Source organism: Leuresthes tenuis, unplaced genomic scaffold (assembly GCF_036924035.1).
Source record: "Leuresthes tenuis unplaced genomic scaffold, fLeuTen1.0.hap1 SCAF_2, whole genome shotgun sequence".
NCBI lineage: Eukaryota > Metazoa > Chordata > Actinopteri > Atheriniformes > Atherinopsidae > Leuresthes > Leuresthes tenuis.
The window spans coordinates 33,729,431-33,745,971 of NW_027325356.1; the positions used below are offsets into that span (position 1 = coordinate 33,729,431).

General features: G+C 41.2%; 3 non-coding genes and 1 pseudogene across 3 annotated transcripts; 2 read left to right on the forward strand and 2 right to left on the reverse strand.

Moving 5' to 3' along the window:
• Window positions 1–3,682: 3,682 nt before the first annotated feature.
• Window positions 3,683–3,790, reverse strand: LOC140302666 (U5 spliceosomal RNA; annotated as a pseudogene).
• A 398-nt stretch (window positions 3,791–4,188) lies between these two features.
• Window positions 4,189–4,371, reverse strand: LOC140302548 (U2 spliceosomal RNA). Its single transcript, XR_011915008.1, has one exon. It is a non-coding gene; the product is annotated as a U2 spliceosomal RNA (small nuclear RNA).
• A 4,923-nt stretch (window positions 4,372–9,294) lies between these two features.
• Window positions 9,295–9,477, forward strand: LOC140302556 (U2 spliceosomal RNA). The gene has a single exon (XR_011915015.1). It is a non-coding gene; the product is annotated as a U2 spliceosomal RNA (small nuclear RNA).
• A 411-nt stretch (window positions 9,478–9,888) lies between these two features.
• LOC140302645 (U5 spliceosomal RNA) lies at window positions 9,889–10,002 on the forward strand. The gene has a single exon (XR_011915096.1). It is a non-coding gene; the product is annotated as a U5 spliceosomal RNA (small nuclear RNA).
• Window positions 10,003–16,541: the final 6,539 nt, after the last annotated feature.

Consider the following 16,541-nt stretch of genomic DNA (forward strand, 5'->3'; position numbering starts at 1 on the left):
ATGGACCCATTCATTGTTTAACTTCACTGTTTTGCAAATCCTAATTGAATATTACACATTGACATTGAACCTTACTGGATAAGCAGGTCTTCATTGCATTGAGCAGCCTATATGTGAGCATCTATGTGTAAGCTGTTCTTCTTTGCATTTATCAGCAGCAAGCAATTCTTCATTGCACATGCATATGGAAATAGTACAACAATTCCAATGCGTTAGCAAAACCTTCTATATCAGGAGTGTCCATCATGATGCTGGGAATAGAACCTCTTTCCCAGAATAGTTCATTACTCAACTGATCATAACTCCGCAATGAGCACATTTCAAAGTATCATTCCTCTACACGTATTCAAAAATCTATGTGTAAATGTTTAATATTTCTTATATTTGTTGATGTCATTCTGTGTGCATGTGGCCTAAACCCAATCTCTGTGTGGCAATTTTAATTTAAACAAGTTGAACTCTGCCTCTGATCATTTAAAAAAGGTGTGTACCAATATCAACCTTTCTCAGGTAATTACTGATCCTATAAAACCAATCTTAAGAGATCCTTCAAGGTTGTCCCTGATTGGCTCAATCTTAACAAATCAAAGGTAGAAAATCCGCAGTATCTGAACTTGGTGTTAGTTATCACTGCTCAATAGCCTGTATCAGAATTGCAAAAATGAAAACATTAGGTCCACGCTTGGTATCCAGATCCTGAAACATCTCCATGAGCAGGATTTTTTTTTAACTGATCTGTTGAATAGTTATACTCATGACACTGTTAAAATCCCAGATGAAGATCAAGCACTTGACCTTTTTTGTAAAGCTTCTAATTCCATAGTTGATAAACACGCCCCTTTTAAAAAGTATAGAACTTAGAACAGGTCTAGTCCCTGGCTTTCGTCACAACTGTCTTCTTTACTTAAAAAATAAATAAACCTTGGATGCTAGCTGGGCATATGAGGGACCCGGGTCATTGCCTTGCTTTTAGGAAGCTTAGAAATAAAGGTACAGCAGAAATAAGAAAGGCCAAGTCTGATCATTATCTAAATTTGATTCCCAGAGCTTACTCAGATTTCAGAAAAGTCTGTCCTACTGCTCCTGTTTTTAATTAGACTTCTATGCCTTCTCAGTCGCAGCTTTGTCATTCCTTTTAAGCTTATTGTATGTTCTAAATGTTGTTTTAATCGTGTCTTCAAAAGTTTTTTGTTTTTTCTGTCTCAGCTATTGTATATGAGATTATTTTCTCCATTTATCTCCAAGTTTAAATAAATATTATTTCTAGTGTGGCACTTTCTATGTCAAGGAGACAGTGGTGGTATTCTGTATGGTTAATTTAGTCAACACCATATGTTCTCATGTTAGCCGTTGTTTTCTTCACTGAGGTTGAGATGAACCCCCTCCTGTTGAGAGAATTCCCCTTTGTAGTCAGACTTTTGCCTCAGAAAACAGTGGTGGGTAAATAATCTTTCCCTACTTCTGAAGGTCGTGGTACAATGTGATAAGTGAATCCAAGAAGTCCTTCAGCTGCTGTGGGTGATGTAAGTAGTACCTGAAATGGACCTTCCCCCCATTGGGCTGGACCAGTTCTTTTTCTTTATCACTTTGATGATGATCCAGTCCCCGGGTTTTACTGTCTTCAGAGATTCCTTCACCGGTTCACCTGGAACAGACTAAACAGAAGAGATCTCTCCACTTGTTAATATTTGTATACTGCTAAAGTTTCTTCTCTTTTTCTTTTTTTCTTCATCATGTCAGTTGATGACTGTGTTTTGACTGTGGGAGTACAAATGGTCTTCCATACCTTTTCTCAAATGGAGTTCATCTTGTGCTAGTTGGAGGATGCATTTTTAGGATGGTAAACAGTAAACCCAATATTTCCCATTTCTTCCATGATTTTTTTCAGTCTTGACTTAATTATTCCATTGTGTCTCTCCACGAAACCTGCTGATTGTGGATGATATGCACAGTCGTTTCTAAGGTCTATTTTAAGTTCTTTGCCATCAGTGAGATGACGTTGTTTACAAAGTGTGTCAAATTATCACTGAAGATCTTTTCAGGAATTTCAAATCTAGAAATGATTTATTTTACCCGTGCTTTTGCTACTGAGAGTGCATCTGCTTGTGCACATGGAAATATTTCAGTCCATTTGGTAAAAACCTCTGTTGTCACTGAGCAGAATCGTTTCCCTTAACATTAATTTAGTTCAATGAAATCTACACAATAATGAAATAATGAAATCCAAACAAATATGTTGAAAAAGATACACTGGCTTAGGGAATTATCTTCGTTTTGGTCTTAGATTGCCCTGTTGATTGTATTTTGCACATATTTGACCTGCTAGACAAAACTTTATTCATTTATTTATTCTAAAAAGAAATTATTTTAGACCTGGAACGATCCATCTTTTATTTTTTATGGAACTCCAAATGGGAAAGGTTGAGGAGGGAAGTACTGAAGAAGCCAAAAGTGAAGGGAGGGAAAGCAGTACCAGATCTGTATTTGTTTTTAGGAAGTCTCTTTACCTCTGTCCAATTAAAGTGTGCAATTAACCCATCCAAAAACCCAGCGGCAGCTGCAATGGCAAGATTCTGGATGGGGGCCTACATGAGAAGATTACGACTTTTACCATCAGACCTGAAAGTACCTGTGTCTTTTAATCTAACAGAAAGTTATGCTTTTATAAAGACATTTTTAAACCATTTTAATTTAGAACAAGAAGATGTACAAGTTTTAACGTGCCATCGATCTTTGCTCTCTGTTGTGCAGGAGCGGGCCCCAGTGAGTCCAGTGCGTGGGCTCACTCTTGGCGAGCCCTCAACAGTTTGGCGCAGTGTGAACCTTTCAGCTCTTCTGAACAGACTTTGGGATTTGTCATGGATGGTGGCTCACGAGATTCTCCCAGTCAGATCTGTCATGCTCTCCAGGGGTATGTCGGCGACGGCCACCTGCCCCCGTCCAGGTTGTGGCGCCCCTGAGACGGTGAGGCATTTCTTCTGGGAGTGCAGTGCTGCTGTGGACTTGTGGGCAACAGCCGACTCCTTAAATTTCCCGTACTTACCAGCAAGAGAGGTCCTGTCAGCACAACTGGTGCTTTATGGGGTGAGTCAAAATCAGAACCTCAAGAAAGAGGAATTTGTCAAAAGGTGGCTCACCCTGGCCGCTATCAAAGACGCCATATGGACCTCAAGAAACTTGCTGGTAAGAAGGCACAAGCAGATTCCCCCCGTAGCTGTGATCCAGATGGCAGTAGCAACAGCCCAAGAGGCTGCAGCTGGAGGCGGCAGGCCAAGGACGCAGCCACAAAGAAGCATCGCCTCTGTGCTCACTCGGACAAAGGAGCCGGAGTCACACGAAAAAAAGGTCCAAGCAATAGCAGTGGATCACTTGATCTTAGCCAAAAGGCAGAGAAGCAATAACTGTCCACTGGTTCACGTCCGAGGGCCCTTCCTGGCACAATGTGCACTTGTAGCTGTGTTCTTTTTATGGCCATAGTTGGCCAGAGTGTCACTTTGCACCTCCGCCCACCCGCTGCACTGAGCACTCTTCAGCCCTTAAATGGCATAACTTTACACTCCCGCACGCTCCAGCGAGCACCATTCAAGCAACATCGGCACAGTCGCAACAAGTAAGGCGACTCTACTCAGAGAAGTCACTCTGCACAGTAACAAGATTTCTTTTGCACAGACAGAAAGGGCTTCACCCGCAAAGGTAAAGCCTGCCAAAAATAGAAACAACTCATTAGCGCTGCTCTCCACGGAAGTGTTTAGTAAAAGGTAAAAGAAGGTATGAAGAGAAACCAGAGTACGATTATCCGTCACTGCGGGAGCAGGTCATCAGGCTAGTTGGCATAGCCACCTTCCCCATGGTGAGCTTTGCTTGGTTGAGACGCTTGCTCCCCCCCCTTTCTCCTCGGCTGACCAAGTAGGAACAATCGGGCCCTATTCGATTTTGCACAGAGTAAAAGACAAGGCAGCCACAAAAACCACAGGAACACCTGATTGAGGCTTTTTTCTGACCGCTAATTCGGTGTCGCCCTTCTTTCAAGCAATTCTCCCGGTTAGCCCGCACTCGGCTCGCTCCCAGAGCCGTGTTAAGGTCTACTTTGCATTCACTCTCTTTTCTCAGCAGATTAAAAAAAAATTTCATCTTGGGCTCCCTGAAACTTCCATCCTGCACCGCTGTTTGCTTTTTCACAAGAGCAGAGAAGAGCGCACCGTTCCCAGCGGCATTGCAGTACCGGGTCGATGCAAAGAGTGTATGGAGAAGGCTCCTTTTTCAACTTCTATTCCTAAAAATCCATTTAATATGTAGTCCTCGTATAGAGGACATATCAGATATTAAACTGAGTCTTTATGGTGTAATTTCACCCATTAACACTTAAGGTACCTCATACAGTGGCTGTGATATGGTTACTTAACAAAATATCTTTACCAGACATCTCTCCTACATAACTGTTCTTCTTTCACAGCCACACCTTGTTGTCGAGAGATGTGCTACACTTAATCCATCCACACTGCTACCTACCCCACAGATGGAAAGCCTCATGATTGCATGTCAGAAATAACCATCAGTGTTTTACCCAGGCCAGACTTAACTGATACAACGTTGTACTTTGTAGAATGAGAAAGAACTTCTTCAGCAATAAGCATCTCTCGACATATGACGAAATACAGATTTTGCTATAAAATTAATTCCTTCTATAAGCCTGACTTAAAACTGTTTGTCCTCCTTATTTATCCACTTCAAATCGAGTTTCAACAATTAAAAAAATTTTGTAGTTTGAGAAAGAACAACTTAATGTTCAGCAATCAGTATAAAAAGAGGGTAAGAAAAGGTGCAAATGCCAACCATACATCACTAAAAGGTGGAGCGGAAGTATTCGGCTGCAAGTAGGTGTGAATGTCCGACCATAATTTGTAAAAAGCGGGTAAGAAGAGGTTCGAATGTCCGACTATATATTAACAAAAGCGGCAGAAGAGGTCTTCGGATGAGAGTGGGTGAGAATTTCCAACCATAATCTATAAAATGCGGTTAAAAAAAGGTGTGAATGCCCCATAGAACAATAAAAGGTGGAGCGGAAGTGTTCGGCTGCAAGAAGTTGTGAATGTCCGACTATATTTGGAGAAAAGCAGGTGAAGCAAGGTCTGAATGCCCAACCTTACATCATCAAAAGCGAGATCAGAGGTGTTTGGCTGCAAGAAGGCCATAGTTTGCAAAAAGCGAGTAAGGTGCGAATGACCGACTAAATATCAACAAAAGTGGGGGCGGAGGTCTTCGGATGCAAGTGGGTGTGAAGAGGAAGCTGTGAATGGCCGACCATAGTAAAAATCGAGTGAGAAAAGGTGCGAATGTCAAACCATACATGATCAAAACAGGGAGCGGAGGTCTTTGGCTGCGACAAGGGGTGAATGTCCACCCATAATTAATAAAAAGCGGGCAACAAGTAGGTTCGAATGCCCAACCATACATCATCAAAAGCAGGAGAGGATGTGTTCGGCTACATAAGGTTTGAATATTTGACCATAGTTTGTGGCGGGTAAGAAAAGGTTCGAATGCCCGAACATACAACATCAAAAGAGGAGGTGTTCCGCTGTAAGAAGGTGTGAATGTCTGACCATAGTTGGTAAAAAGCGGGTAAGAAAAGGTTTAAAATACCCGATTGTAAACAATCAATAGCGGGAGCAGAGTTGTTCGTTTACTAAAAGGTGTGAAAGTCCGACCAAGGTTTGTAAAAAGCGGGTAAGAAAAGGTGCGAATGCCCGAAAATGTATGATCAAAAGAGGGAGCGGAGGTTTTTGGCTGAAAGAAGGTCTGAATGTCCAACCATAATTTGTAAAAAACCAGGGAAGAAAAGTCTCCAAAGCCCGACTATACACAATCAAAAGCGGGAGCGGAGGTGTTCAGCTGCAAGAAGGTCTGAATGTCCATCAATAATTGCTAGAAAACATGAAAGAGAATTTTCGAATATCAAACCGCACATGATCATAAGCGGGAGAGGAGGTGTTCAGCTGCAAGAAGGTGTGAATGTCCACCCATAATTACTGAAAAATGGGTAAGAAAAGGTGCGAATGCCCAACCATACATCATCAAAAGCAGGAGTGGATGTGTTCGGCTATGAGAAGGTTTGAATGTCCGACCATAGTTTGTAAAAAACGGGTAAGAAAAGGTTCGAATGCCCGAACATACACCATCAAAACAGGGAGCGGAGGTGTTCAGCTGCAAGAAGGTCTGTATGTCCATCAATAATTGTTATAAAACATGAAAGAAAATTTTCGAATATCAAACCGCACGTGATCATAAGCAGAAGTGGATGTGTTCGGCTACAAGAAGGTTTGAATGTCTGACCATAGTTTGTAAAAAGCGGGTAAGAAAAGGTTCGAATGCCCGAACATACACCATCAAAAGAGGGAGCGGAGGTGTTCCGCTGTAAGACTGTGTGAATGTCCGACCATAGTTGGTAAAAAGCGGGTAAGAAAAGGTTAAAATACCCGACTGTACACAATCGATAGCGGGAGCGGAGTGTTTCGGCTACAGGAAGGTGTGAAAGTCCGACCATGGTTTGTAAAAAGCGGGTATGAAAAGGTTCGAATATCCAACCAAACATAATCAAAAGCGGGAGCAGAGCTGTTCGATTGTGAGGAGGTGTGAACGTCCGACCAAAGTTTGTAAAAAGCAGTTAAGAAAAGGTTCGAATATCCAACCAAACATAATCAAAAGCGGGAGCAGAGCTGTTCAACTGCAAGGTCTGAATGCCCAACCATAATTTGTAAAAACCGGGGAAGAATAGGCTCGAAAGCCCGACTATACACAATCAAAAGCGAGAGCGGAGGTGTTCAGCTGCAAGAAGGTGTGAATGTTCGACTAAAATTTGTAAAAAGCTGGTAAGACAAGGTGCGAATGCCCGACAATGTATGATCAAAAGCGGGAGCGGAGGGGTTCACCTGCAAGAAGGTCTGAATGTCCATCAATAATTGCTAGAAAACATAAAAGAAAATTTTCAAAAATCAAACCGCACATGATCATAAGTGGGAGAGGAGGTGTTTTGCTGCACGAAAGTTTGAATGTCCACCCCTAATTCCTGAAAAATGGGTAAAAAAAAGGTGCGAATGCAAAAAGCTGATGAGAAAGGGTGAGAATGCCCGACTATACACCATCAAATGCGGGAGCGGAGTTGTTCGGCTGTGAGTAGGTGTGAATCTCCGACCATAATTGCTGAAAAATGTGTTAGAAAAGGTAAGAATGCCGGTCCATACATCATCAAAAGCGGGAGAGGTGGTGTTCGGCTGCAAGTAGGTGTGAATGTCCAGCCATAATTACTCACAAATGTGTAAGAAAAGGTAGTATTGCAAGACCATACATGATCAAAACAAGGAGCGGAGGTGGTTCAGCTGCAAAAAGGTGTGAATGTTCGACTAAAGTTTGTAAAAAGCGGGTAAGACAAGGTGCGAATGCCCGACAATGTATGATCAAAAGAGGGAGTGGAGGTGTTCAGCTGCAAGAAGGTCTGAATGTCCATCAATAATTGCTAGAGAACATGAAAGAAATTTTTCGAAAATCAAACCGCACATGATCATAAGTGGGAGAGGAGGTGGTTCAGCTGCAAGGTGTGAATGTCTGACTATAGTTTGTAAAAAGCGGGTAAGAAAAGGTAAGAAAGCCTTTCAGAGATGTTCGGCTGGTATTTATCAATCTAGATAGATTTCAACAAAAAACAACGTTGTATTTTGCAGTAAAAGAAAGAGCAACACTAATAGTTCAGAAATCCGAGAAAAAGCTTTTCGTGAGTTCTGCATGATTTGGGATTTTGCTTATAAAATGCATTCCTTCACTCAAACTATGTTAAAATTGTTTTGTCCTTCATATTTACCATGTCTAGAAAGATTTAAACAAAAAAACAACGTTGTACTTTGCAGTAGAAGAAAGAGCAACACTGAAGGATCAGGAATCCGAGAATAAGCTTGTTTTCATACGTTCTGCATGATTTGAGATTTTATGTATAAAATTAATTCCTTCACTCAAACCAAGTGAAAACTGCTTTGTCCTTCATATTTATCAATGTCTAGATCGACTTCAACAAAGAACAACATTATATTTTGCAGTAGAAGAAAGAGCAACACTGAAGGATCAGGAATCCGAGAATAAGCTTGTTTTCATACGTTCTGCATGATTTGGGATTTTATGTATAAAATGAATTCCTTCACTCAAACTATGTTAAAACTGCTTTGTCCTTCATATTTATCAACGTTTAGAAAGATTTAAACAAAAAAAAAAACGGACTTTGCAGTAAAAGAAAGAGCAAATCAAAAGTTTCAGGAATCCGAGAATAAGCTTACTTTCATGAGTTCTGCACGATTTTGGATTTTACTACAAAATGAATTCCTTCACTCAAACTATGTTAAAATTTTATATTATATTCACACCCACTTGAATCCGAAGACCTCCGCCCCCACTTTTGTTGTCGGTCATTCGCACCTTACCCGCTTATGGCAAACTATGGCCTTCTTGCAGCCAAACACCTCTGATCTCGCTTTTGATGATGTAAGGTTGGGCATTCAGACCTTACTTCACCTGCTTTTCACCAAATATAGTCGGATATTCACACCTTCTTGCAGCCGAACACTTCCGCTCCACCTTTTATTGTTCTATGGGGCATTCACACCTTTTTTTTAACCGCATTTTATAAAATGAAATTCTCACCCACTCTCATCCGACGACCTCTTCTGCCGCTTTTGTTAATATATAGTCGGGCATTCGAACCTTTTCTTACCCGAATTTTTACAAATTATGGTCGGACATTCACATCTACTTGCAGCCGAATACTTCCGCTCCACCTTTTAGTGATGTATGGTTGGCATTTGCACCTTTTCTTACCCTCTTTCTATACTGATTGCTGAAGATTAAGTTGTTCTTTCTCAAACTACAAAATTTTTTTAATTGTTGAAACTCGATTTGAAGTGGATAAATAAGGAGGACAAACAGTTTTAAGTTAGGCTGATAGAAGGAATTAATTTTATAGCAAAATCTGTATTTCGTCATATGTCGAGAGATGCTTATTGCTGAAGAAGTTCTTTCTCATTCTACAAAGTACAACGTTGTATCAGTTAAGTCTGGCCTGGGTAAAACACTGATGGTTATTTCTGACATGCAATCATGAGGCTTTCCATCTGTGGGGTAGGTAGCAGTGTGGATGGATTAAGTGTAGCACATCTCTCGACAACAAGGTGTGGCTGTGAAAGAAGAACAGTTATGTAGGAGAGATGTCTGGTAAAGATATTTTGTTAAGTAACCATATCACAGCCACTGTATGAGGTACCTTAAGTGTTAATGGGTGAAATAATACCATAAAGACTCACATTAATATCTGATATGTCCTCTATACGAGGACTACTTATTAAATGGATTTTTAGGAATAGAAGTTGAAAAAGGAGCCTTCTCCATTCACTCTTAGCATCGACCCGGTACTGCAGTGCCGCTGGGAACGGTGCGCTCTTCTCTGCTCTTGTGAAAAAGCAAACAGCGGTGCAGGATGGAAGTTTCCGGGAGCCCAAGATGAAACTTTCTTTTAATCTGCTGAGAAAAGAGAGTGAATGCGAAGTAGACTTTAACATGACTCTGGGAGCGAGCCGAGTGCGGGCTAACCGGGAGAATTGCTTGAAAGAAACGCGACACCGAATGAGCGGTCAGAACAAAGCCTCAATACGGTGTTCCCGTGGTGTTTGTGGCTGCCTTGTCTTTTGCACAGAGTAAAAGACAAGGCAGCCATCGAATAGGGCCCGATTGTTCCTACATGGTCAGCCGAGGAGCAAGGGGGGAGAGCAAGCGTCTCAACCAAGCAAAGCTCACCATGGGGAACGTGGCTATGCCAACTAGCCTGATGCCCTGCTCCAGCAGTGATGGATAATCGTACTCTGGTTTCTCTTCATAAGGTACAAGTCTTTCGCCTTTTACTAAACACTTCCGTGGAGAGCAGCACTAATGAGTTGTTTCTATTTTTGGCAGGCTTTACCTTTGCGGGTGAAGCCCTTTCTGTCTGTGCAAAAGAAATCTTGTTACTGTGCAGAGTGACTTCTCTGAGTAGAGTCGCCTTACTTGTTGCGAATGTGCCGTTGTTGCTTGAATGGTGCTCGCTGGAGCGTGCGGGAGTGCGAAGTTATGCCATTTAAGGGCTGAAGAGTGCTCAGTGCAGCGGGTGGGCGGAGGTGCAAAGTGACACTCTGGCCAGCTATGGCCATAAAAAGAACACCGCTACAAGTGCACATTGTGCCAGGAAGGGCCCTCGGACGTGAACCAGTGGACAGTTACTGCTTCTCTGCCTTTTGGCTAAGATCAAGTGATCCACTGCTATTGCTTGGACCTTTTTTTCGTGTGACTCCGGTTCCTTCGTCCGAGTGAGCACAGAGGCGATGCTTCTTGGTGGCTGCATCCTTGGCTCTCAGCCTCTTGGGCTGTTGCTATTGCCATCTGGATCACAGCCACGGGGGGAATCTGCTTGTGCCTTCTTACCAGCAAGTTTCTTGAGGTCCATATGGCGTCTTTGATGGCGGCCAGGGTGAGCCACCTTTTGACAAATTCCTCTTTCCTGAGGTTCTGATTTTGACTCACCCCATAAAGCACCAGTTGTGCTGACAGGACCTCTCTTGCTGGTAAGTACGGGAAATTTAAGGAGTCGGCTGTTGCCCACATGTCCACAGCAGCACTGCACTCCCAGAAGAAATGCCTCACCGTCTGAGGCGCACCACAACCTGGACGGGGGCAGGTGGCCGTCGCCGACATACCCCTGGAGTTCTAAATTAAAATGGTTTAAAAATGTCTTTATCAAAGCATAACTTTCTGTTAGATTAAAAGACACAGGTACTTTCAGGTCTGATGGTAAAAGTCGTAATCTTCTCATGTAGGCCCCCATCCAGAATCTTGCCATTGCAGCTGCCGCTGGGTTTTTGGATGGGTTAATTGCACACTTTAATTGGACAGAGGTAAAGAGACTTCCTAAAAACAAATACAGATCTGGTACTGCTTTCCCTCCCTTCACGTTTGGCTTCTTCAGTACTTCCCTCCTCAACCTTTCCCATTTGGAGTTCCATAAAAAATAAAAGATGGATCGTTCCAGGTCTAAAATAATTTCTTTTTAGAATAAATAAATGAATAAAGTTTTGTCTAGCAGGTCAAATATGTGCAAAATACAATCAACAGGGCAATCTAAGACCAAAACGAAGATGATTCCCTAAGCCAGTGTATCTTTTTCAACATATTTGTTTGGATTTCATTATTCCATTATTGTGTAGATTTCATTGAACTAAATTAATGTTAAGGGAAACGATTCTGCTCTGTGACAACAGAGGTTTTTACCAAATGGACTGAAATATTTCCATGTGCACAAGCAGATGCACTCTCAGTAGCAAAAGCACGGGTAAAATAAATCATTTCTAGATCTTCAGTGATAATTTGACACACTTTGTAAACAACGTCATCTCACTGATGGCAAAGAACTTAAAATAGACATTAGAAACGACTGTGCATATCATCCACAATCAGCAGGTTTCGTGGAGAGACACAATGGAATAATTAAGTCAAGACTGAAAAAAATCATGGAAGAAATGGGAAATATTGGGTTTACTGTTTACCATCCTAAAAATGCATCCTCCAACTAGCACAAGATGAACTCCATTTGAGAAAAGGTATGGAAGACCATTTGTACTCCCACAGTCAAAACACAGTCATCAACTGACATGATGAAGAAAAAAAGAAAAAGAGAAGAAACCTTAGCAGTATACAAATATTAACAAGTAGAAAGATCTCTTCTGTTTAGTCTGTTCCAGGTGAACCGGTGAAGGAATCTCTGAAGACAGTAAAACCCAGGGACTGGATCATCATCAAAGTGATAAAGAAAAAGAACTGGTCCAGCCCAATGGGGGGAAGGTCCATTTCAGGTACTACTTACATCACCCACAGCAGCTGAAGGACTTCTTGGATTCACTTATCACATTGTACCACGACCTTCAGAAGTAGGGAAAGATTATTTACCCACCACTGTTTTCTGAGGCAAAAGTCTGACTACAAAGGGGAATTCTCTCAACAGGAGGGGGTTCATCTCAACCTCAGTGAAGAAAACAACGGCTAACATGAGAACATAGGGTGTGACTAAAATAACCATACAGAGTACCACCACTGTCCCCTTGACATAGAAAGTGCCACACTAGTAATAACATTTATTTAAACTTGGAGATAAATGGAGAAAATAATCTCATATACAATAGCTGAGACAGAAAAAACAAAAAACTTTTGAAGACACGATTAAAACAACATTTAGAACATACAATAAGCTTAAAAGGAGTGACAAAGCTGCGACTGCGAAGGCATAGAAGTCTAATTAAAAACAGGAGCAGTAGGACAGACTTTTCTGAAATCTGAGTAAGCTCTGGGAATCAAATTTAGATAATGATCAGACTTGGCCTTTCTTATTTCTGCTGTACCTTTATTTCTAAGCTTCCTAAAAGCAAGGTAATGACCCGGGTCCCTCATATGCCCAGCTAGCATCCAAGGTTTATTTATTTTTTAAGTAAAGAAGACAGTTCTGACGAAAGCCAGGGACTAGACCTGTTCTAAGTTCTATACTTTTTAAAAGGGGTGTGTTTATCAACTATGGAATTAGAAGATTTACAAAAATGGTCAAGTGCTAGATCTTCGTCTGGGATTTTAACAGTGTCATGAGTATAACTATTCAACAGATCAGTTAAAAAAAAATCCTGCTCATGGAGATGTTTCAGGATCTGGATACCAAGCGTGGACCTAATGTTTTCATTTTTGCAATTCTGATACAGGCTATTGAGCAGTGATAACTAACACCAAGTTCAGATACTGCGGATTTTCTACCTTTGATTTGTTAAGATTGAGCCAATCAGGGACAACCTTGAAGGATCTCTTAAGATTGGTTTTGTAGGATCAGTAATTACCTGAGAAAGGTTGATATTGGTACACACCTTTTTTAAATGATCGGAGGCAGAGTTCAACTTGTTTAAATTAAAATTGCCACACAGAGATTGGGTTTAGGCCACATGCACACAGAATGACATCAACAAATATAAGAAATATTAAACATTTACACATAGATTTTTGAATACATGTAGAGGAATGATACTTTGAAATGTGCTCATTGCGGAGTTATGATCAGTTGAGTAATGAACTATTCTGGGAAAGAGGTTCTATTCCCAGCATCATGATGGACACTCCTGATATAGAAGGTTTTGCTAACGCATTGGAATTGTTGTACTATTTTCATATGCATGTGCAATGAAGAATTGCTTGCTGCTGATAAATGCAAAGAAGAACAGCTTACACATAGATGCTCACATATAGGCTGCTGAATGCAATGAAGACCTGCTTATCCAGTAAAGTTCAATGTCAATGTGTAATATTCAATTAGGATTTGCAAAACAGTGAAGTTAAACAATGAATGGGTCCATAGTCGGTATGACAAGACTACAGGAATATTTACCTGGGTGTACGTTCAAACAGAGATGAGAAAATTGCGATAAATAATTGTTTGTTTGTTTGTTAGTATGTATATGAATGTTATGTGTATAAACTGTGTTGAGTTGTAGTTACTCAGTAGTGTCTCAGTGAAACAACCGACAGGGGAAGCCTTGCGGTGACAACAAAAGCAGTGTTTTACTGATCAGTCAAGTTGCTCCAGTGTACTCCATACAAACTGGTTGGTTACTGAAGGGATAGAAAATGGGGAATACTTGTTTTAAAGCAAACAAGGAATTAGATGGGAAAAATACATGTTTTAACGGGACCCAGACAATATTAAATACTCAGACACATGGGAGAAGAAGTGTTGTTTTGTAGGAAATCACAAAATTATTACATAAAATTAGTGAAATCAATTGAAGAATGCCTTTCTGAAGAGCTGTTTACCACAGATGAGCAGCTTTGCGACCAAGCACATTGTAGATCGCTTTACTGCCAAAATTATCTAATTTAATGGATTGGTTTAGACATGCATAACAGCATTTTAAGAACAAAGAGAGAAACAAAAAGGGACAACGCTTCATGGTGGAAGGTGATGTATAAATAACTGTGTATATGATGAAGGAGAGACCATTTGAGCACCACAGCCATTTCGCAGCACAGGGACAGCAGTCCAAGTTAAAGGATCTCCCACGTGGTATCACCTGTCACACTGTGTCAAGGCATCAAAAGAAGAAAAAATCACCAAACTCAAGGACAAAGAGACGAAGACTCCGGTGAACGAAGAGAGAGGACTGACAAACCAGAAATACAAAAGGATGCTCGATATCAAGATCCAAAAGAAGAGGCTAACAATGCCACGAACACTTACGATGCTGGGAATGATGCCAGCAGTGAACAGAGAAGAAGATTCGGTGTCATCAATCTGCAACACGTGCCTCTAATGGGGGGGTGAATATAGAATCCTCAACGATTACAACGTCTCTGGGAACTGTGACAACAACAAGGTTTAAACCATTTTGATATATATTGTAACCTATTGGCTAAGGAATAGTGCTGAAAATGAGGTAAATCTAATCCACCACTGTCCTTGGTCTTCTGTAGGGTTTTTAAACTAATACGTGGTGGTTTGTTTTTCCACAGAAATTTGGAGATGCATGAATCTAGTGATTTAAACCAAGTAGCAGATGGTTTTATGGGGATCATTGAGAACAAATAGTTAACTTTTGGTAGTATCATCATTTTAATAGTTGTAACTCTCCCCATAAGTGATATAGGCAAGGACTTCCAACGAGAGAGCTCGTCCTCTACTCTCTTTAATAATGAGAGAGCCTTAAGGAAATGTTTATGCCTAAATATCTAATATTTCCTGACTGTAAAGTGATTGCAGGTATATTCTGGACCCTACAGTTAATGGGCAGAACTGTGGTCTTAGACCAGTTGATAGAGTAGTCACAAAGTGCAGAGAATTTATTTATGAGTGTGATCGTGTGAGTGAGAGACGTCTGTGAGTTCTGAAGGAAAAGTAATACATCATCAGCATAAAGACTTATTTTATGCTCAATATTTTGGGGTTGGATGCCTTTAATATTTCTATCTTGTCTGATAGCAGCTGCTAAAGGTTTGATGAAAATAGCAAAAAGTGAGGGAGAAAGTGGGCAACCCTGTCTTGTACCTCTCTGCAGACTGAAGCTTGGAGAAGTTTGATCATTTGTCCTGACACTTGCATTTGGGGAGCTATATAATATCCTTATCCAGTTGATGAAGTGTGACACAAACCCGGATTTGTTTAATGTTGCGAATAAAAATTTCCAGTTCACTCCATCAAATGCTTTTTCTGCATCTAGAGAGTCGATTATGGTTTCCAAGTTGTTGTTGGTAGAATAGTCTATGAGAAAAAGCGGGTGAGAAAAGGTGCGAATGTCCAACCATACATGATCAAAAGCAGGAGTGGATGTGTTCGGCTACAAGAAGGTTTGAATGCCCGACCATAGTTTGTAAAAAGCGGGTAAGAAAAGGTTCGAATGCCCGAACATACACCATCAAAAGAGGGAGCGGAGGTGTTCCGCTGTAAGAAGGTGTGAATGTCTGACCGTAGTTGGTAAAAAAGCGGGTAAGAAAAGGTTAAAATATCCGACTGTACACAATCAATAGCGGGAGCGGAGTTTTTCGGCTAAAAGAAGGTGTGAAAGTCCTACCATGGTTTGTAATAAGCGGGTAAGAAAAGGTTCGAATGCCCGAATATACACCATCAAAAGCGGAAGCGGAGGTGTTCGGCTGCAAGAAGGTGTGTACGTTCGACCAAAGTTTGTAAAACGCAGTTAAGAAAAGGTTCGAATATCCAACAAAACATAATCAAAAGCGGGAGCAAAGGTGTTCGACTGCAAGTAGGTGTGAATGTCAGATCATAATTTGCAAAAAGCTAATGGGAAAGGATGTGACTGACCGACAATAATTGCTGAAAAATGTGTTAGAAAAGGTAAGAATGCCGGACCATTCACCATCAAAAGCGGGAGAAGAGGTGTTCGGCTGCAAGAAGCTGTGAATCTCCAGCCATAATTACTCACAAACGGGTAAGAAAAGATAGTATTGCCAGACCATAAATGATCAAAACAGGCAGCGGAGTTGTTCCGCTGTAAGAAGGTGTGAATGTCCGACCATAGTTGGTAAAGAGCGGGTAAGAAAAGGTTAAAATACCCGACTGTACACAATCAATAGCGGGAGCGGTGTTGTTCGGCTACTAAAAGGTGTGAAAGTCCGACCATGGTTTGTAAAAAGCGGGTAAGACAAGGTGCGAATGCCCGACAATGTATGATCAAAAGAGGGAGCGGAGGTGTTCAGCTGCAAGATGGTCTGAATGTCCATCGATAATTGCTAGAAAACATGAAAGAAAATTTTCGAATATCAAACCGCACATGATCATAAGCAGGAGACGAGGTGTTCAGCTGCAAGAAGGTGTGAATGTCCACCCATAATTACTGAAAAATGGGTAAGACAAGGTGCCAATGCCCGAACATACACCATCAAAAGAGGTGTTCCGCTGTAAGAAGGTGTGAATGTCCGACCATAGTTGGTAAAAAGCGGGT